This window comes from Ovis canadensis, chromosome 19 (assembly GCF_042477335.2).
Source record: "Ovis canadensis isolate MfBH-ARS-UI-01 breed Bighorn chromosome 19, ARS-UI_OviCan_v2, whole genome shotgun sequence".
In the NCBI taxonomy this organism is placed as follows: domain Eukaryota; kingdom Metazoa; phylum Chordata; class Mammalia; order Artiodactyla; family Bovidae; genus Ovis; species Ovis canadensis.
This window is the reverse complement of record NC_091263.1, coordinates 70,544,835-70,566,380: the sequence shown is the minus strand read 5'-3', so window position 1 is coordinate 70,566,380 and position 21,546 is coordinate 70,544,835. Positions and strand designations below refer to the sequence as shown.

The 21,546-nt window shown below is 41.3% G+C and overlaps 1 protein-coding gene and 1 non-coding gene across 22 annotated transcripts in view; one reads left to right on the top strand and one right to left on the bottom strand.

The window, feature by feature from the left end:
- Nucleotides 1-21,546, bottom strand: part of TMCC1 (transmembrane and coiled-coil domain family 1) — a 156,545-nt gene that overhangs the window by 87,032 nt on the left and 47,967 nt on the right. The window lies entirely within an intron of this gene.
- On the top strand, nucleotides 15,427-15,530 carry LOC138424955 (U6 spliceosomal RNA). Its single transcript, XR_011251047.1, has one exon. It is a non-coding gene; the product is annotated as a U6 spliceosomal RNA (small nuclear RNA).

Here is a 21,546-nt window from a genome sequence, read left to right as displayed (position 1 = left end):
TAGTGGACTGTATTATGCATGGTAGCCTTTGACTGTGTGGATCACAACAAACCGTGGAAAATTCTGAAAGAGATGGGAATACCAGACCACCTGACCTGCCTCTTGAGAAATCTGTATGCAGGTCAAGAAGCAACAGTTAGAACTGGACATGGAACAACAGACTGGTTCCAAATCAGAAAAGGAGTACATCAAGGCTGTATATTGTCACCCTGCTTATTTAACTTCTATGCAGAGTACATCATGAGAAACTCTGGGTTAGAGGAAGCACAAGCTGGAATCAAGACTGCCAGGAGAAATATCAATAACCTCAGATATGGAGATGACACCACCCTCATGGCAGAAAGCGAAGAACTAAAGAGCCTCTTGAGAAAGTGAAAGAGGAAAGTGAAAAGGTTGGCTTAAAACTCAGCATTCAGAAAATGAAGATCATGGCATGTGGTCCCATCTCTTCATGGGAAATAGATGGGGAAACAGCGGCAGAGTTTGTTTTGGGGGAATCCAAAATCGTTGCAGATGGTGACTGCAGCCATGAAACCGAAAGATGCTTGCTCCTTGCAAGAAAAGCTATGACCAACCTAGACGTTACTTTGCCAACAAAGGTCCATCTAGTCCAAGCTATGGTTTTTCAGTAATCATGTATGGATGTGAGAGTTGGACTATAAAGAAAGCTGAGGGCCAAAGAATTGATGCTTTTAAACTGTGGTGTTGGAGAAGACTCTTGAGAGTCTCTTGGATTGCAAGGAGATCCAACGACTCCATCTTAAAGGAAATCAGTCCTGAATATTCATTAGAAGGACTGATGCTGAAGCTGAAACTCCAATACTTTGGCCACCTAATGGGAAGATCTAACTCATTTGAAAAGACCCTGATGCTGGGAAAGATTGAAGGCGGGAGGAGAAGGGAAGGACAGAGGATGAGATGGTTAGATGGCATCACCGACTCAATGGACATGAATTTGAGTAAACTCAGGGAGGTAGTGAAGGACAGGGAAGCCTGGTGTGCTGCAATCCACGGGATCACAGAGAGTCAGACATGACTGAGCGACTGAACTGAACTGAACACAGTAGGCAATCAATAAATATTTCTCAAATGCCCTGAAAACTTTAAAACAATACATGGTCTTATCTGATAGGCTTACTTTATTTCTTTATTCCAAAATAAAACATTAGACAGGCTAATACTGCTTTAGACTTCATCTTCTCAATTTGCATATATGAACCTCACAAAGGACAACCACCTTACTCAAGTCCAAAATATTCCATCTCTGATTCCCTTTTTCCCACCTGTCTTATAAAGAGAATCATTATCTGGCAGTATTCATACTTCAAAAAGTGATACCAGGGACAGTGATGTCAGCAAAATGGCAGACTAGGAAATACTGGCCCTCCTTCCCTCACAGAGCCACTGAGTTAACAACAATAGACAGACAAGAAGTTACAGCACCTGGGCCACTGTAAACCCAACACAAGATTTCAATGAAAGGGGTAGGAAAATGGCGGTGTTTGGCATTCTGTACTCATGCCACTTTCCCTGCAGAGCACGATGTGGAGCAACCAGGAAGAAAACTGTCATGCCTGGACTCTTCCCTGGGAAACACAAGCAAAACAGACCTCATGTCCAACTCTGGCCTGTCTGGAAACCTTCTAAGGGACTGGTTCTGTCCTGGATAACTCTGAGCACTAAGAGAACTAGGAACCAGAGTTGCAAGACACTGTAAGCAAGGCGCAAGAGGCAGCTTGGAGCTGTACTTCTGCAGGCAAAGCCCAAGGGGAGTTGAGATTAGACAAAGGCTTGAGAGGCTGGGATAGGTGATTTTTTCCAAATTTTTTCAAGTGCCTCAGCAAAACCCGACAAAGCCTATAAAGAAACAAAGAGGCAGGGCCCAATTAAAGGAACAAAATTAAACTCCAGAAACAGACTCTAAAGAAACAGATCTATGAGGTGACTGACAAAGAATTTCAAATAACTGTTGTAACAGTCATTTCAATACGTGGTATTGGAAAAACTGGACAGTCACATGCAAAAGAATAAAATAAGACCACTAAGCCAAAATGGATTAACGACTTGAGCATAAGGCCTGAAACCATAAAACACCTAGAAGAAAACCTAAGTAGTAAGCTCCTTGACATCAGTCTTGGCAATGATTTCTTGGATTTGACGCCAAGAGCAAAGGCACCAGAAGTAAAAATAAACAAATGAGAATACATCAAACTAATAAGCTTCTGCAAAGCAAAGGAACCCATCAACAAAATGAAAAGGCAGCCTAGCGAATGGGAAAAATATCTGCAAGTCATACACCGGAAAAGGGGGTAATAGCCAAGATACATAAAGAATGCATGCACCTTAACAACAAAAAGTCAAGCTGATGAAAAAATGGGCAGAGGATGTGAACTGCTGCCGCTAAGTCGCTTCGGTCGTGTCTGACTCTGTGCAACCCCACAGACGGCAGCCCACCAGGCTCCGCCATCCCTGGGATTCTCCAGGCAAGAGTACTGGAGTGGGTTGCCACTGCCTTCTCCGGATGTGAACTGACATTTCTCCAAAGATGACAAAAGACAGCTGACAAGCTTATGAGAAGATGCTCAACATTACTAGTCATCAGGGAAATGCAATCAAAACCATAATGAGATAGTGCCTCATACCTGAAAGGATGACTACTATCAAAACAAAACCAAACCCAGAAAACAAGTGTTCAATTCACAACAGCTAAGAGGTAAAAGCAAACCAAAGATCTAGCAGATAAATGAATCAACAAAATGTGGTCTATACACACAAGGGAATATTATTCAGTCTTAAAAAGGAAGGAAATCCTGTCACATGCTGCAAGATGGATGAACCCTGAGGACATTATGCTTCGTGAAATAAGCCAGTGAGAAAAAGACAAACAGTGTATGATTCCCCTCCCGTGAGGTGTCTAGAGTAGCCAGCGTCCACAGAAGGCAGAACGGTGGTCACCAGTGGCAGAGGGGAGGGAAGGCAGGAAGAGTTTCTAAAATGGGTATAGAGTTTCTGATTTGCTAGATGAAATGGTTTGGAGCTCTATTTCACAACAAAGTGAATATAATTACCACTACTAACTTGCACATTTAAACAGTAAATTTTTGAAAATGTGGGCCACATTGAGTGGCAGGATCTCAGTGCCCAGCCAGAGACTGAACCCATGCCTCCTGCAGTGGGAATGCAGAGTCTCAACCACTTGCTGCCAAGGAAGTCTCTTAAAATAGTATATTTTGTTACGTGCTTTTCCCCACAATTTTTAAAAAGTGACATGAGCTGTATTTCTGTCTATTTCCAAATACGCTCCTTGATTCAGCACTTTTGTTTCCTTAAGCCTTTCTCCTTTTCTTGCATTTAGGCATGAATATCAACCAACAGATGTCTCTTTTTTTCCCCCCCCCAGAAAAAATGGAATATCCTCTAAATAAAAGGACATTCTCTCCAGACAGAAATGAAGAGTTTTGACAGTGACATATCACTGCAAGGTGTTACAGACCTAGTACAAAAAAAAAAAAAAAAAAAAAGGCTTACTGCCAAGAATCCTTATAAATGGACAAGCAGCTACTCCTTTCTGATTTGTTCTTATAATATCTTATTACTCATATTCATACCATGTTAAAAAAGAATTCTTTAAAATGTAACTTCTTAGTCTTCATCTAAATTCTATTTCTCACAGGTGGCCTTTTGTAAAGGACAATAATTACATTAAAAATAACTACAACTCTAAATGAAATAATTATATCCTGAGGTTTTGTTCTCTCAAGTGGGGCCCCCATGCAATTGTTTACATTGCCCAGAGCATGCTGAACATGAACATTATCACAAGTCAGAGAGACAAAGGAGCAATTCCTACCCCACAGGCCACAGAAACATCTCTAGCAGTGAAAAATGACAACACTCGTGAAAAGAAAAGACCCAAAGACCACATATGTACGGTCAACAAACCAAACAACAAGAGAAGGTTGCTGGGGATTCTTATGTCTTCCTGCTGAGAGGCCCGTCCTGGCGTTATGAAGTGTCATTCTTTATCTTCAGCAATACCAAGTGCCTTAATGTCTGATATTATTATATATATTATATTATAACCTACCTGATATTAGCACAGTTTTAACAGTTTTCTTTTGGTTAGTGCTCACATTTTTTTCTGTCTTTTTACTTCCATTTTACTGTTTGTTTTAAATTTGTCCCATGTGTTCTTTATTCTTTTATTCTTCTTTTCTATGAATCAAGCATTTTTCATATTTCATTTAATCTTGTCTATTAGTTTTTAATGCATTTTTGTGTTATTCTTTTAGTGGTACCATGTGAATTACAGGGTTACCAGGCTACCTTAAGCATCTTCCAAACAATCCTCCGAAGTCCTTCTTGCTACTGTTGTATATTTTATTTCTACTATGTTTTAAGCCACACTGGCAGCCATATTATCATTTTAAAGTTCAATCTTTAACCAACCTAAGGAAATATACATGAAGGCTGTACACAGAATGAACAAAATTAAGTAATATTATTCCAGCTAAACTGATATTTGCTGAAATCCCCTACAGATTCGTGTAGCCTGGCAGCCAGGGACTCAGGGAATATGCTGTTAGTGTGCAAATTCACAGGCACTGTGTATCTAACTGGCACTCCATGGAATTTACAGGCTCCAGCCTCAGTAGTGTGGAGCTTTTAGAACACTGGAGGAACCCTGATGTAGTTCTAAGACACACAGGTATACTGACTAGGGACCTCAACTTTTTCTCTTACTTAGCCTGACACTATCATTTTATCTCATCCTTTCCTCCTACTGGAATGTTTCCAAAAACACTATAGAACAAATTCCTACATTGGACAAAAAGGTCTGTTAACTAAACTATTAAGATCTTTTAACTTTGCTGCGTTGCAATCACACAAAATTACCATTTTTATAGGCTAAAATTGCTTCAGTTCAGTTCAGTTGCTCAGTCGTGTCCGACTCTTTGCAACCCCATGGACTGCAGCACGCCAGGCCTCCCTGTCCATCACCAACTCCTGGTGTTCACTCAAACTCACATCCATCGAGTCGGTGATGCTATCCAGCCATCTCATCCTCTGTCGTCCCCTTCTCCTCCTGCGCCCAATCCCTCCCAGCATCACAGTCTTTTCCAATGAGTCAGCTCTTCACATCAGGTCCCCAAAGTACTGGAGTTTCAACTTTAGCATCATTCCTTCCAAAGAACACCCAGGACCGATCTCCTTTAGAATGGACTGCTTGGATCTCCTTGCAGTCCAAGGGACTCTCAAGAGTCTTCTCCAACATCACAGTTCAAAAGCATCAATTCTTTGGCACTCAGCTTTCTTTACAGTCCAACTCTCGCATCCATACATGACCACTGGAAAAACCAAAGCCTTGACGAGACGGACCTTTGTTGGCAAAGTAATGTCTCTGCTTTTGAATATGCTACCTAGGTTGGTCATAACTTTTCTTCCAAGGAGTAAGCGTCTTTTAATTTCATGGCTGCAGTCACCATCTGCAGTGATTTTGCTTACCTACTGGCAATTACATATGGCTTAAAGTAATACTTCAGTATGATTAAGATATCTAGATTAAGGAAATCAAACTTACATTACATTAAGTGTAATCTAGGTTACACTTAACCTAGATTTCCTTCACCCAAATCAGGATTTGGAAAACTAAGCTTTAATATCTGAATTCAAACGTTAAAAAGATTATTCTATGACACTCTAGACCAATGAAAGGAGAACGAAGCTCATGTTTAGCTGTTTAGTGAGAAGAATCCGAGACAGAAGATAACTGCAAAATTGCTACAGGAATGCTATTTTTAGTGGCTACAGGAAGAAACAAATGGATCCTAGTCTTTCCTACTGTACATGAGTGGCCCCCTAGGTTTCAAAAGGCTCTGTATGTGCTGAAACACAGGCTAACCTGGATTACAACCAGTAGAAATGAAATTTTTGGTGATTTCTACTTTGAGGGCAAAGAGGACTTTAGAAGGCAAGTCTGTATCAAAGTCCCTCACATTTCTATTGTAATAAAAGCTTCCTTAGAGAGGAATCAATGAACTAAACATATTTATCTTGGCTTTCTATTAAAACTGAAGTAATAAAAGGCATACAACCAGAAAGGCACAGCAAACTTGAGAGGAGAGAGCAGCAGATAAGGATGTCAATGAAACTCTCTGGGAGGTAAAGAACGATGGTCCAGTAATAAAGGACAGCTTTGGGGTTTCCTTCAGTCGCATAAGTACTTGGCAGGGGAGTGGGTGGTGTGAAGCAATCAACAAGAAGCAAGCCTATTTATGCCAAAAGTATAGAAAGGTCAGGATTTAGAAGTATCAGGGGTTACTCTAAAGACAAGGGCACTGGGTCGAGTCTGAAAACATAAGGACTGAATATGAGTATTTATAGTGAGCACTTAGCTCAGCAGCTCATTCTCGTAAGGCACAAGAAGGTGATCAGTCCAGGGGTTTATTTTCTGGGGAACACTCAAACAAGGGATGAGAAGGATTGTTGACTGAGAGACTCTAAACTCTGAGGGATAGAACGAGGAACCACTCTAAGGACAGAAGGATTACACTGATAAATGAGAATTTCAGTCCTCTACCTCCTAGTGTTCCAGCAAAACAGGCTGCCAGGCTGATGACCACCACCACCACCCATCCACCAGCTAAGGCAAAAGTCTGAACAATTCGTCTGGAAAAGCTGACTGCAGAGCTGAAAAAAGGGGTCTTCAATAAAATGAGTCTCTGCCTAATCACTCTATAGTAAAAACTATCACCTAAAGCTTTCACAAAGGAGAGCTTCCCACAGCATTTTAACACCTCCCTCAAATATGAAGAAAGAGCCAAGGATGACCAGACACTTGAGAAAACGCTGTAACCAAAAAACCAAAGACTAAAACACCCAGGAAAACGGAAAACGGAAGGGCTCTGAAGAGAAGAGACAATATAGGGAGAAAAAGAATCCTGAGAAACAGAAGAAAACAAAACCTTTACTATAGGAAAGCATATTATACAAAAGTATTCATAGAAGAAAAAAAGGCCTTAGAAACTGTAAACCATGAAAGAAATAAAATATTTTAAGGGAAGTACTGGAAAGTAAGTTTAAGGAAACTTCCCAGGAGTTCGGATAAAAGACAGAGGCAGGAAACAAAACAGAAGCCCTGACCTGTGACTACAAAGTGTAGGGGGATAAGATGCACAGTCCAGATGTGCCACGACTGCATGCAGAAACGTGGAGCAACCCCAGGGAAATACACCTGCAGAAAAAGCAATTCACAGAAGACTCACTGTGGCTATTCAGTCGCTCAGTCATGTCTGACTCTCTGCGATCCCGTGGACTGCAGCACGCCAGGCTTCCCTGTCCTTCACTACCTCCCTGAGTTTACTCAAATTCATGTCCATTGAGTCGGTGATGCCATCCAACCATCTCGTCCTCTGTTGTCCCCGTCTCCTCCCGCCCTCAATCTTTCCCACCATCAGCGTCTTTTCCAGTGAGTCAGCTCTTCGCATCAGGTCCCCAAAGTATTGGAGTTTCAGCTTTAGCATCATTCCTTCCAATGAACACCCAGGACTGATCTCCTTTAGGATGGACTGCTTGGATCTCCTTGCAGTCCAAGGGACTCTCAAGAGTCTTCTCCAACACTACAGTTCAAAGCATCAATTCTTCGGCGCTCAGCTTTCTTTATGGTCCACTTCTCACATCCACACATGACCACTGGAAAAACCATAGCCTTGACTAGACAGACCTTTGCCAGCAAAGTGATGTCTCTGCTTTTTAATACACTGACTAGGTTTGTCATAGCTTTCCTTCCAAGGAGCAAATGTTTTCTAATTTTATATAAGCTATACTATACCATTTTATAAAGCCCCAAAACAAATACAACTAAACAATGTCACATACATCATTTCAGACTGAGAACCTGAAAGATGGCAGCACATGAGTCTATGAAAACTCCTTTCCAAAAAATGTACAAGAATTCCTTGGTTAAGGATTCAGTGGTAAGGACTCCACGCTGTCACTACCAAGAGCCCAGGTTCGATCCCTGGTTGGGGAACTGAAATCTCACAAGCCACACAGAGTGGCCAATAAAAAAAAAAAAGGTCAAATCACAGATTTGGAAGCAAGTAGAATGTTTTATACTTCTGTGTTGCAAAGCAGAAGTCTGTGACTTTTAAATTCTTGGTTTCAACAATTCTCTGAAAGACTAAAGACATTAACACACACTGAAATAATATTAATTTTTTAAACATCATTTGTTCCTATAGCTTATTGTTGGCCTTAAGTCACAATTCAGTCTTCCTTTGTCAGAAGGCTTTTCAATGCTTCCAGCTGTGATTTCAAAAATGGTACTGGGACAATGCTGTATTGTGAAGCCACAGACAGTGAATGATAAGAGATGCAAAGTAACAGGAAGAAAAAAAATCACAAGAGTACAAAAAGGAGAGAGAGAAAAGACAGTATCTATAGAAAAATATATATCTAAAACGTTCAAATTACACAAAAAGAATGGTCTCTGTTATTTTTCATACTGAACATATGATTCTGTGATTATCAGTACACACGTCTACGTCGGTCTTGTGTCCATGGTTCCTAGATCATGGCTCCCGAGACTCTTGGAATTCCTCAAGGGTAGAGGATGGGGAGAACCTTGTTATCGTATTTGGTGTTTTGTCCTCAGTTCCTGAAATAACTTCAGAGTATAAAGGTGAAATGGGTGTCTTATTATTGATAACCCCTTGCAACTACATCTGAATTTCTGCTAACGAGGTAACTTTATATAAAGGTCCTAGGTAACCCGAACCAAGCCATGTGATAAGAGGGTTGGAACTTTCAGTCCAACCCATCCCACCCAACCCAACTCCCATCCCAGGAAAGAAAGAGGGACTAGAGATTACACTCAGTCACCAGAGGCCAAGTAAATAATCCAGTTGCCTGGGTAATGAAACTTCCATAAAAATCCCTGAGGACTGGGTCTGGAGAGTTTCCAGGTTGGTGAACACATGGAGGTACTGGGAGAAAGCAGGGAAGCTCTAATCTCTTCCCTCATACCTTTCCCTTCGCACCTCTTCCATCCACCTGTTTCTGAGTTATATCTTTTAGCAAAAAAGCTGTAGTGTCATAAGTAAAATATTTTCCCAAGTTCTCTGGGTCGTTCTGCTTAATAGTAAATTAATCATTCCCGAGGAGCAGCTTATGGAAAGTGCTCTAGCCAGCTGGTCAGCAGCACAGGGGACAACTGGACTTGGGACTGGCAGGAAAGGGGGACGGGAGGCAGTCTCACGGGACTGAGCCCTCAGCCTGTGGGATCTGATGTTATCCTCACATAGCGTCAGAACTGCTTTAAACTGGAAGACACCCAGCTAGTGTTGCAGAGGACTGTGTGGAAGGAAAAAACACCCCAGCCCTTTGGTGACCAAAAATGAAGTGTTTTGTGTGAGTAATAAAGGAGAGATACAAGAATATTTTTTCCTTTATACAACACTGATGTCTTTTGCAAATATTTTTCTGCCAGTTTTGATGGCAGTTAATTTGTTTTAATCTCATTTTTAGGTGAATCCCACTAAAAGAGTAAAAAAATAATTGCCCATTAAAGATACTCTAGATGTGACAATGTGTGACTCATCTAAATGAGGAAACTGATTTATTCAATTGATTTTATTCAGTAAAACTACAAATCTTCATAATGATGAAAGCAGGATGTAAAAGTCAAGCTTGTCTTGATTTCTGTACCAATCTACAAACCAATCTGTACCCTAATGCAACAGAAGGACACAGAACCATGAGCAGAAAACAAGGAATACATATCACATCCTAGTAGGTAACCCAGGGCAGGTAATTTACACTGCGGCCTAAATTCTCCTGAGCTCTAATCGGATCAGAAACCTTCATTCCCATTCTCAAGAAGCTGAACTGCTGACAACTAGAAGACAGACTGAATTCTATCTTTATGCAAAGAAACTTAAGCAAGGTCACCTTACACCTACGGCCCTCTGGGCAAACATTCTTAGGAAGAATACATTTATCTCACACATAGTTATCTGCTTAAACTTAATTTGATTCTATGTTCAGTGCAACTCATCACAAATCACGTAAAGACAATGTATGATAACCAAAGAATACGGAAAACGGAAGAAAGCTTAACAAAGAACTATTTCAAGTCCTAACAATCACACTCGCAGTAACAAAATGGGGTAGATTATTTTCTTCAGCTGCTTTGTATTCTTGTAGCAGACAACAGTGCCACAGAGCAGAAAACTTAGAGCCTGTTCTTTCGCCTAGAAGAATGCACAGTTGCCACCTGAGCCATCTACAGTGACTGGAAACAATCTACTGTTGTTGGAAAGGCTGTGGTGAGCTTCAGCCAGTAAGCAGGGCTGAAGACATTCCGTGCGACGCTAAAGTGGTTCTTTATACGTGCATCTGCACTGCTCCTCAACAGGAGACTTTTATTAATAGACCAGGAGTATGCTCCCTAAGACTGTGTATGTTCTCATGAGCCTCTGTTTCAATCAAGTCCCAGAAATCATTTTCCACAGAGCATCTTCCTATGGAAGGTTATATCAGTCTTCAGTTCCTCTGAAGCACTAGTCCACGATTAAACTTCCTACGAAGAAATGCTTAGAAATAGAGATGAGAATTAGGGCTCTGTTTCACTCTTATGGCCATGCATTCATTTCGTGACTTTTTCATTTTTAAAAGAAGAGTGCTGCTGAGATGGAAACCATCTCAATAAATGCAGGGTCAGTCATTACACACACACAAGAGAAAGACTCAAGTTCTAGGGAATTCAGTATCACTTCTAGAGTCACTGGTGCGGAATGGCTTTTGCCTCTGCGTTAACAATGAGAGAGAACAGGGTATTCCATGAACCAGGAGAGAAGAAACCCACACAGAAAGCCTTCAGCAGCGCTTGCTCTCGAGCACTGCAGCCACATTCACAACACTCAAACCAAGATCTGCGTCGTGAAGAAGCTCTACGTTTATTGCCGACTTATCTTTGTTTGCTGATCTCACAAAACCACCACTCTCTCACTGAAAAGAAATAAACGGAGTTTAGGAGGAAACTAAGGTTTTCCTTTTTAAGGTGATACAACTTTGAAGGTTCAAAGATGAAGCTGTTCAATTTCTACCACAGAACAGACGAATTTTAGTGAAACACTACTTATGTATGTTAGAACTGAAAAAACTGAAAACATATTTCCTAAGTCATTAGTGATACTATATACTTCAAAATATCTGTTCATTTATTTTAAACTTGTTTTCATTTCTTTCTCTGTTTGATATAATGAAACAGAGTCAGCAATAACGTCCATTTTTTGAATCCCTTGTTGTTTATATATTTAGTCTTCCATTTAGTCAGGATGGAGAAGGGAATGGCAACCCACTCCAGTATTTCTTGCCTGGAGAATCCCACGGACAGAGGAGCCTGGTGGACTGCAGTCCATGGGGTCACAAGGGGTCGGACACGACTGAGTGACTAGCACTTTTAGTCAGAAAGGCAATAGGCTTGAAAAAGAGGTTAATAGTTTTCCCTATGTGGAGATGGCTTGAGAACCAAAACCCTTCACATTTCCAAAGACAGCAGAGGTTTGCATGAAGGAGTTCAACAACTTCCCAGCACACTTCTGAGTCAGACCTTCACTCAGTCTAACTCTCCTACAGTGTTTTACATTTAAGAGCTCGACTCAGGAATTCCTATCGATAGTCACAGAATCTTAGAAGAAATATCAGAAGCTTAGTCCAATTCCCAACTGGAATCGAGGAGTTTTTTTTCCTACAAGAGGCATAATGTGTGGTTCTCCGGCCTGGGCTGGGTCACCCAAGGCGGCCCGCCTCAGAACGGGACAGTTCCATCGCGGAGCCTGTTCTTACACGGTGCTAGTGCCATATTCCTGAAAGTGAAGGGGAACGTGAAGTCAGTCGTGTCCGACGCTTTGCGACCCCATGGACTGGAGCCCACCAGGCTCCTCCATCCGTGGAATTTTCCAGGCAAGAGTACTGGAGTGGGATGCCATTTCCTTCTCCAGGGGACCTTCCCAACCCAGGGATTGAACCCAGGTCTCCTGCATTGCAGGCAGACGCTTTACCATCTGAGCCACCTGTCACATTCCTAAGGCAAGTATAAATGATTTTCATATTACCCCCAAAATTCTGTAGAGGCCACTTTTCTGACTTTTATTCTTGCTGTAAATACAGGATACATGCAGCCTGGTTTGTATACAAAACAATCAACGAATCATGGGAAGAAAACATAACTTCACTTATATTTTTTATTCATCCTTTTCACATCTGTTTTTGTGTTACGAGATACATAATATGTGAAAGTCACTCACTTGTGTCCGACTCTTTGCAACCCCATGGAATTCTCTAGGCCAGAACACTGGAGTGGGTAGCTTTTCCCTTCTCCAGGAGATCTTCCCAACCCAGGGATTGACCCCAGGTCTCCCCCATTGCAGGCAGATTCTTTACCAACTGAGCCACAAGGGAGGCCCAACATAATATACAGGAACAATTATATAAAATATGAAAATATAAGAGACACAGTAAAACGTGTGGGTGAGCAAAATAATTTGGAGGCTACTAGTCTCCACAGTTCAGAGAAGGCAATGGCACCCCACTCCAGTACTCTTGCCTGGTGAATCCCATGGACAGAGGAGCCTGGTGGGCTGCAGTCTATGGGGGCGCTAGGAGTCAGACACGACTGAGCGACTTCACTTTCACTTTTCACTTTCATGCCTTGGAGAAGGAAATGGCAACCCACTCCAGTGTTCTTGCCTGGAGGATCCCAGGGACGGGGGAGCCTGGTGGGCTGTCGTCTCTGGTGTCGCACACAGTCGGACACAACTGAAGCAACTTAGCAGCATAGTTAATAACCTTCCCTTTTTTTTTTTAAATTAGGTCATAGGAGGCCTACCTATATGATTATGAATCTTCAACAGATATTAAATACTCATAAACAGTGTAGCATCAACCACGTATAAATAACATGTTCAGCATCAGACTCCAAGGGCACCCAAATAATAGAGTGAAAGGCAAAGGAGTCCAGAAGTGGCAGCAAAGAAATGGGACTATCCAGCTCTCCATCAAGCTTACTCCATGCGTGTGGCAACCATGTACACAGACACAGACACAGACACAGACACACACACACACACACCCTCCGACACCCAGAAGGGGGATAGAGACCTGAGAGCCTATTTTTCACTATCCTTCCAACCTAAATCTAAAAACTGAACCTAATTTGACTGAATTTATCTACGTTTAACTGGAGGAGGAAATGGCAACCCACTCCAGTATTCTTGCCTGAAAAATCCTACAGAGGAGCCTGGCAGGCCATAGTCCTTGGAGTCACAGAGAGTCAGACATGACTGCGTGCCTGACCATGAGCATTATCTACCTTTAAAGGCCTAAGCTGGATTCTCCAGAATCTTAATATTCAAAGTGACCCCCAGAATATATCAAGCCCATTTCAATTAACATTAAAAATATAGTTATCCTTGAAATTAGTTTTCAAGTATAGTACTGTTTAGAAAACACTATCAAAATCCTTATTATACAAAAGTAGAAAATACTCTACGTTTTTAAATAAAATGTTCATGTTGCCACAGGGAGTACCCTAAAAACAAGGCAAGGAAATGAAGAATGAGTCTTTGAGAAACTGCTCTATCCAGGACCTTTAAAAAAGGCAAGCAATTTAAATTAAATCAAGTTTTCAAGGGCTCCCCTAGTAGCTTAGATGGTAAAGCATCTGCCTGCAATACAGGAGCCCCCTGGTTCTATCCCTGGGTTGGGAAGATCCCCTAAAGAAAGAAATGGCAACCCACTCCAGTATTCTTGCCTGGAGAATTTCACAGACAGAGAAGCCTGGCAGGCTACAGTCCATGGGGCCGCAAAGAGCTGGACACGACTGAGCGACTAACACACACAGGTTTTCAAAGCACACTGTCTATCTTCTGGTTATTTAAAACCAAAACCACCTTATTGACCAAAGTAAAAATCCTGAAGCTATTTACTAACCACAAGAGATTATGCAAAAGTTCAGAATTTGTGCCAACATTTGTTAAAAGTTAGTTCCAAGACCAAGTTGGTAATTAAAAATAAGACTTTGGGATTATTATGACGGTTAACCAAGAAACTTTGTTTAAAATACACTACAGCCAGTAAGAATCACAAACCTAATGCAGAAAATTAGCCATTTCATTAAATACTCTCAGCAGTACCAGAAGGTATCAGCAGAGGGCCTCTAGAAACAGTGGTACACAAGCTTTCTAAAAACATCTTTCCCAAGTAAACCAGGAAATGAATTACTTCCCTGGTACTGATATTTGCCAAAAAGAAAGTATGAGTTCAAATTAATTTGTCAACATCTGATTAAGACTCTAGCTCAGAAATGAAATCTGGGAATTTCTCTTAAACTAAAAAAATTCACCCCCAAACGAAGAAAGCAATATTCAAATGTCAAATATTGCTTTTCAGGTTACCACTCTGCCCTGTAGGACCAAACTTTTCTAACAGTTTAAACAAAAGTGCCAGCTCTTCAGAATATTGTTTTAAAAAACCATCTGATATTTATTGTCGTTCAGTCACCAAGTCACGCCTGACTGTTTGCAGCGCGCCAGGCTTCCCTGTCCTTCACCATCTCCCAGAGCTTGCTCAGACTCATATCCATTAAGCTGGTGATGCCATGCAAACATCTCATCCTCTGTTGTCCCCTTCTCCTCCTGCCCTCAAGACATCTAAGATCATAAAATCACAAATACGACAGAAAAGCAACATGTGCTACCTTACTGTAAGTAAACGAGGGCCCTACTGAACCAGGCAGATCCACATCACTTCTGGTTTCCTGAGAAACTCCTATAACTTCAGAGGCTTCCTTTATCCCAGTAGGCTGAAAATTACATTATTTGGAGTTGGGAAGTAGTTTTTTTTTTTAAAGATAAAACAAAGTTCACTAGCAAAGTCTTATAACATTCTTAAAATTATTGGACATCTGTATTTTTAAAGCACTATCGACAAAAATTTCAACTGTTCTGAATTAAATTTTATGACTTTCACCAGATGAAAATCAGAGATATGAAAAAGATTGCAAAAAGGAAAAGCAACTTCAAACTAGAGTTACATATATTAAAAGAAGCATATCGGATCTTAGAATCAGAAAAGTGATAGGGACTTCCCTGGCAAATCCAGTGGCTAAGACTCTGGGCTTCCAATACAGCAGGCCTGGGTTTTGAGTCCTGGTAAGGGAACTAGATCCCACATGCTGCAACTAAGACCTGGAGCAATGAAATAAATAAACAAGAAAAGCGATAGCTAAGCTCTTGTCACCTGTGGACACTGTATTCTGTTTTGGAGACCATAATTTAGGAAGAATACCAAAGAACTAGAACAACCAAGAGCTGATGGACCGGTATGACTAAGTATTCAAAATGACGACGTGAGAATACCCCAGCGCTTACTCCAGCAGCACATATACTAAAATAGGAACACAGAGTATAGTAACGTGGGCCCTGCAGAGGGATGACACTCAAATTCCTGAAGCACTCCGTATTTTTCATGGGCCTCTAGCGTCCTTAGTGAATTGTTTAAAACACAGATTTACATCTGTGACTCTCAAGGATCTTCCTGATTTGCAGTTTCCTGATGGACCCCAGGGAGACTCCAAATTCATCTAGCATCCCAGAATCTCACTGCTAGAAGGCCATTCTTTAGGTCAGTTTTCTCTTTGAGCTACCTCCAGGCATTACTGATGGCTACAAGATTAGTTTTGGCAAGACCCACAACAGCAAAGGGTAGTAGTCAGAAGGATGACTTTTGTTACTCATCTGTAAAAGATGACCAGAGTTGTTTCAAAGTAGTAACAGAAGACAAACAAGGGTAGTGGGGAAATCAGCCTTTGTCACTGCTCACATTCAAAAAGCTTACTTAAGTTATTTTGAAAAAGGAAAAACTTTGTCTCCCTTTCTTGTCCCCTACTTGATCATAGCAATCATGTTCTTCAATTCTCTGACATACAAACAGGATAAAAAGACAAGAAAGCTGAACATGAAATCAGAAGGAACCCAGGGATCTCTCCCTAGTATCACATTTAGCTGCATTACCTCAGGCTGTTTTCCCAACATTTTTGGGTATGTAAAATGAGGAGCTTGCTTAGGCTTAGGCCATAGTCTTAATAGTCTTCGAGTTCTTGCTAATCACCTGGCAATACCCAGCGATCTTTTGGCTGAAAGTCATTTGTGTTGCAAGGTGCTCATTTTGCAACCAAGGTTTCTAAATTCTTAGCTTCTTCATTACAATGATATCGAAATCTGTGTCAGGGCTCTTTACCCCAGTAAAATGTTACTGTGATAAAATAAAATGTAATTGCCAGTTCTATAGCTCAGTCAGTAAAGAATCCACCTGCAATGCAGGAGACCTGGGTTGGGAAGATCTCCTGGAGGAGGAAATGGCAACCTACTCCAGTATTCTTGCCGGGGAAACCCCATGGACAGAGGAGTCTGGTGAGCTACAGTCCACGGGGTCACGAGAATCGGACACAAGTTTGCGACTAAACTACCACCAACAAAAATTTTACTTGATCTTTGGCTAAAGATACATTTTTGTAATATATAAACCAATAAATCCTTGCTAATTCTTTTTACAAAGAGATTTCTCCAAGACTGATTTTTTAAATCAAACATTTTTTACATATTTTAAAGGATTCTATTTAGGAAACAAGATGCTTTCAAAGTCAAACCATACATAAAATGAGACACTAATGCCTAATAAATATATGCTGATCCTGAAGTATGAAATCTGGTCAGCTCCCATTGACTGACAAAATCACAGGTCACGATGATGTAACATCAAAACAAGTCAAATATTAACAAATACTTACTAAAGCCCAATACTGTGCTAACTGCCAAAGCTGCCTACCTTTCTTTACATATAATGCGGCATTATGATCACAATCTGTTCTAGTAATTATCTTCTATCGTACATGATCCTGGTCTGGCCTTCTATTTATCTACCTATGAGTCTTTGGGAAGCTAACAGTCACAAGACAAATTCTTGTAACAAGGTTCTGGATTTTAAAAAAATAAAAAATAGTAGTGGACTTTGGGGGCCAAAATTCTCCCTCCCTCTTAAGATTGAAGGCTACTGATAAAGTACTCAAATCCTCTGTGAATAAAAGGGGAAAGCAGAAGGTATAGGTACATACTATGTTCCTTTAGAGGTCTAATTACTCTAAAGTCTCTATATATTTTTTAATATAAAGGAAAAGGAGATTAAATTTAACTTAAAGAGTAAACTTGCCTTTGCATTATGTTGAGCCTTCATCACAGAAGGAATACAACTCAGATGTTAAAAACAAAACCAAACAGAACTTGGAGTGGCATCCTTATGATGATAACTGTGCACGGTAAGTCTACCAAGGTCAAGAACATCCTAGCTACACCTTCAAATCCACTCTTAGGAAAATCACATTAAAAATCAGCGTAAGATCATTAAGGATAATAAAGGTATCTTGTGGGTCACCACAGAAACATACTGCATTAAAACAAACATACACATTCTGGACCTCCTTGTGGCTCAGCTGGTAAAGAATCCACCTGCAAAGAGGGAGACCTGGGTTCGATCCCTGGGTTGGGAAGTTTCATTTCACACATTTCATTTCACACATTCTAGACCTCTGAGTTAGGGTCAATAAGCCTAAAAGTTACTTCCTTTGGCATACGAGTTTTGTTCTATAAAGTACCTTTACTACAGAACAACTGAAAACACAACTTCATCTCTGATTTATCCCTACTTTTCCATCCCGTATCATTTCTTTGATGATATCATTTCCTTGATAGTGTTAGCTACCAAACTGACACTAAATACACAAACGAGAAAGATCTCTATTGGTTTTCATTTTAAAAATACAATTTTCAATGTTTTTGTTTTTAGGAAAACAGACATTATTTTACTAGTTCTCCCAAGCAGACTTTAGGACTTTCAATTTTATCTTTAATTATTTTTAAAAGTATTTATTTACTCACTTATTTGGCTGCACTGGGTCTCAGCTGTGGCATATGGGATCTTTGGCTACAGCGTATGGGATCCAGTTCCCCAACCCGGGATTGAACCCAGACCCACTGCATTGGAAGCCTGGAGTTCCAGCCACTGGACCACCAGGGAATTCACTTTATTTATTTATTTAATTGGAGGATAATTGCTTTATAATTTGTGCTGGTTTCGGCCATACAACAGTATCTCTATTTTTAATTCTAACATTGTCAGTAAATTCTACCCACTCTTCTATCGTCAATTCCATTTCCACAGTTACCAGCTCAGTTCAGTACTTTAAAAGAGCGCCTACTACTACGTATGATAGTCACTACTCAATCCAGCCCATATCCTAACAATTCCCTGAGCTAGTGACTTCTCAAGGTATAATTCCTTCATTGTTAATGGCCTGTCACAGTAGGAGTCATCTCCTCACTTCCGCCTACTTCTCCTGGTCTAGGGGTACCACCTTGTGGTCAGCAACAGGAATTATCCTTCCCATCACCTCGTTTCTTTCCCCTTTGGAAGAACATTATACCTAGGCTTTCTGGTTTTGCACACGGCTCAATTAACTCAATCTTATAAATCTCCCTTTCATTTGAACAGAGTGGAATGCCATCCTGCAGTAATTTACTGTGGAGGGTAGTGTTCCTTATTTATAAACCCTGGGAAATCCACATACTCTAAGTCTACAAGCTATTTGTTACTGAATGAGAAAGAATGGGTTTTAGTCTACACCTTTGACAAGGCCACTGGACATGACTATTTTAAAAGCTACATATAAACACAGTAAGTTTATTTAAAAACAAAACAAAACACAGTAGGCCCCAAATGGAGTCTCTTATGCTAATTCTCATATCATCAAACTGAGAACTAAATTACAGTTTTTTGCCTCTCCCAGAAATGGACTCAAACCAGCCAACCAGGAACTGCCGATTAGCACTAGTTAGGTAACCCTTGCCAGAGAAGGCAATGGCACCCCACTCCAGTACTCTTGCCTGGAAAAATCCCATGGACAGAGGAGCCTGGTAGGCTGCAGTCCATGGGGTCGCTAAGAGTCTGACACGACTGAGCGACTTCACTTTCACTTTTCACTTTCATGCACTGGAGAAGGAAATGGCAACCCACTCCAGTGTTCTTGCCTGGAGAATCCCAGGGACGGGGGAGCCTCTGGGCTGCCATCTATGGGGTCACACAGAGTCGGACACGACTGAAGCGACTTAGCAGCAGCAGCAGCAGCAGCAGCACGTAACCCTTGCCATCCTCTGTAAGGAGAGTAACCTAGCAATAACCAACACACTTTTTGTAACTTCCTGTTCCTGCTCCCTTCTGCCTAGAAGTCTTTTATTCTGTACAGCTCTTCAGAGTTCGTTTCTATTTGCTCAGACTGAATGCTGCCCAATTCATGAATTGTCAAATAAAGTCAGTAAGCTCTTGACTTGGTTCAATTTCGTTTTTTTGAAAACTACTAACACCACCCTTATGGCAGAAAGTGAAGAGGAACTAAAAAGCCTCTTGATGAAAGTGAAAGAAGAGAGTGAAAAAGTTGGCTTAAAGCTCAACATTCAGAAAACGAAGATCAGGGCATCTGATCCCATCACTTCATGGCAAATAGATGGGGAAACAGTGGAAACAGTGTCAGACTTCATCTTTTTGGGCTCCAAAATCACTGCAGATGGTGACTGCAGCCATGAAATTAAAAGACACTTACTCCTTGGAAGAAAAGTTATGGCCAACATAGATAGCATATCGAAAAGCAGAGATATTACTTTGCCAACAAAGGTCCGTTTAGTTAAGGCTATGGTTTTTCCAGTGGTCATGTATGGATGCGAGAGTTGGACTGTAAAGAAAGCTGAGTGCCGAAGAATTGATGCTTTTAAGCTGTGGTGTTGGAGAAGACTCTTGAGACTGCAAGGAGATCCAACCAGTCCATTCTAAAGGAGATTAGTCCTGGGATTTCTTTGGAAGGAATAATGCTAAAGCTGAAACTCCAGTACTTTGGCCACCTCATGCGAAGAGTTGATTCATTGGAGAAGACTCTGATGCTGGGAGGAATTGGGGGCAGGAGGAAAAGGGGACGACAGAGGGTGAGATGGCTGGATGGCATCACTGACTCAATGGACGTGAGTCTGAATGAACCCCGGGAGATGGTGATGGACAGGGAGGCCTGGTGTGCTGCAACTCATGGGGTCACAAAGGGCTGGACACGACTGAGCGACTGAACTGAACTGAACACTTAGACCATGCAACCTAAGTTTAAATAAGACATACAGATTAAACTCTCATTAGTAAAAAACGTTTCAAGTATTGCTCCTCACCCATCAGGCACGGCAGACGGGTGGCTACAGCTAACGGCCTTGACGTGCATTATCATGTTCTCCCCTTTCACAATGCCAAAAAAAATCCAACTTCCGTAACATTTCCTCACAGTACAGGCCTTTGGGACCTTACCCTTTGCTGTTCCCCCAGGTCTCCCTGCAGAGGTTTGGTCTGCTTCCTCGCATCCTCCAGGTCTTTGCTTGTGTATTAGTGAGGTCTTCCCCGACCACTCTGCTTAAAACTTCCCTCCCTGGGAATCTTTATCTTCTTACGCAACGGTCACATTGTGCACTTTACTTATATGTTTTGCTTACCTCCTCCTAAACTTCTCCAGTGCGAGTATTTTCGTTTGATTCACTCATGTATTCTCAGCGCCTAAGACTGTGGTGGGCAAAGTATGGGCCGAGGCCCAGACGCTGTTCACCAGTCAAACCCCGGCATGCCCGTTCATTTACATATTATGGGTGACTGATTTCATGCTCCGACACAACTGAGTAGTTGCAAGACAGACCAGATGGCGGAAAATACTTACAATGACTACTTACAGAAAAAGTGTGCAGATGCCTAACCTAAAACAATGGTAGGTCTAACACTCAGTGGAACAATTACTGAACAATTACCGAGCAAACACACACAGAGGGGAAATGTCTCCCATCCCATGGTATTTTATACAGATAAAACGGAAGAGTGTCTACACTGAGATATCACTATGAAGCCCTCCCCAGGCTGGCCCCTTGCGGCCTCTCTGAGGCCATCCTGTACTACTGTCCCCCGTCACTCAGCTTTCCACAATGGTCTTGCTATTCCCTGGACAATCAGGCGGGGAACGTGAGCTCCTACCCTGGAGTTACTTCATCCATCTGAGTAGAGAGCCAGCCTCATGACTCATTTCTTCATCTCAAGTCTTCACTCAAACGTTACTTTCTCAGCGAGGTTTACCTTACCTTATACGGCAACTCCCCTCCCCTCTGTACACAGCCCTAATCTCTTTCTTTCTCTAATTCTGCTCTTTTCTTCCCATAATACTCATCACACTTCATCGTAACATATTATTCATTTTTATATCTACTGTATGTTATCTCCTTCAATACAGAGTAAGCCTCCATAACGGCACAAATTTTTGCCTGTTTCATTTTCTGGTGTATTCTAACTACCTAGAAAACTGCCCAGTACATAGTTGGTATTTAATAAGTACTGATGAATAATTAAATGAAAGATTACTCC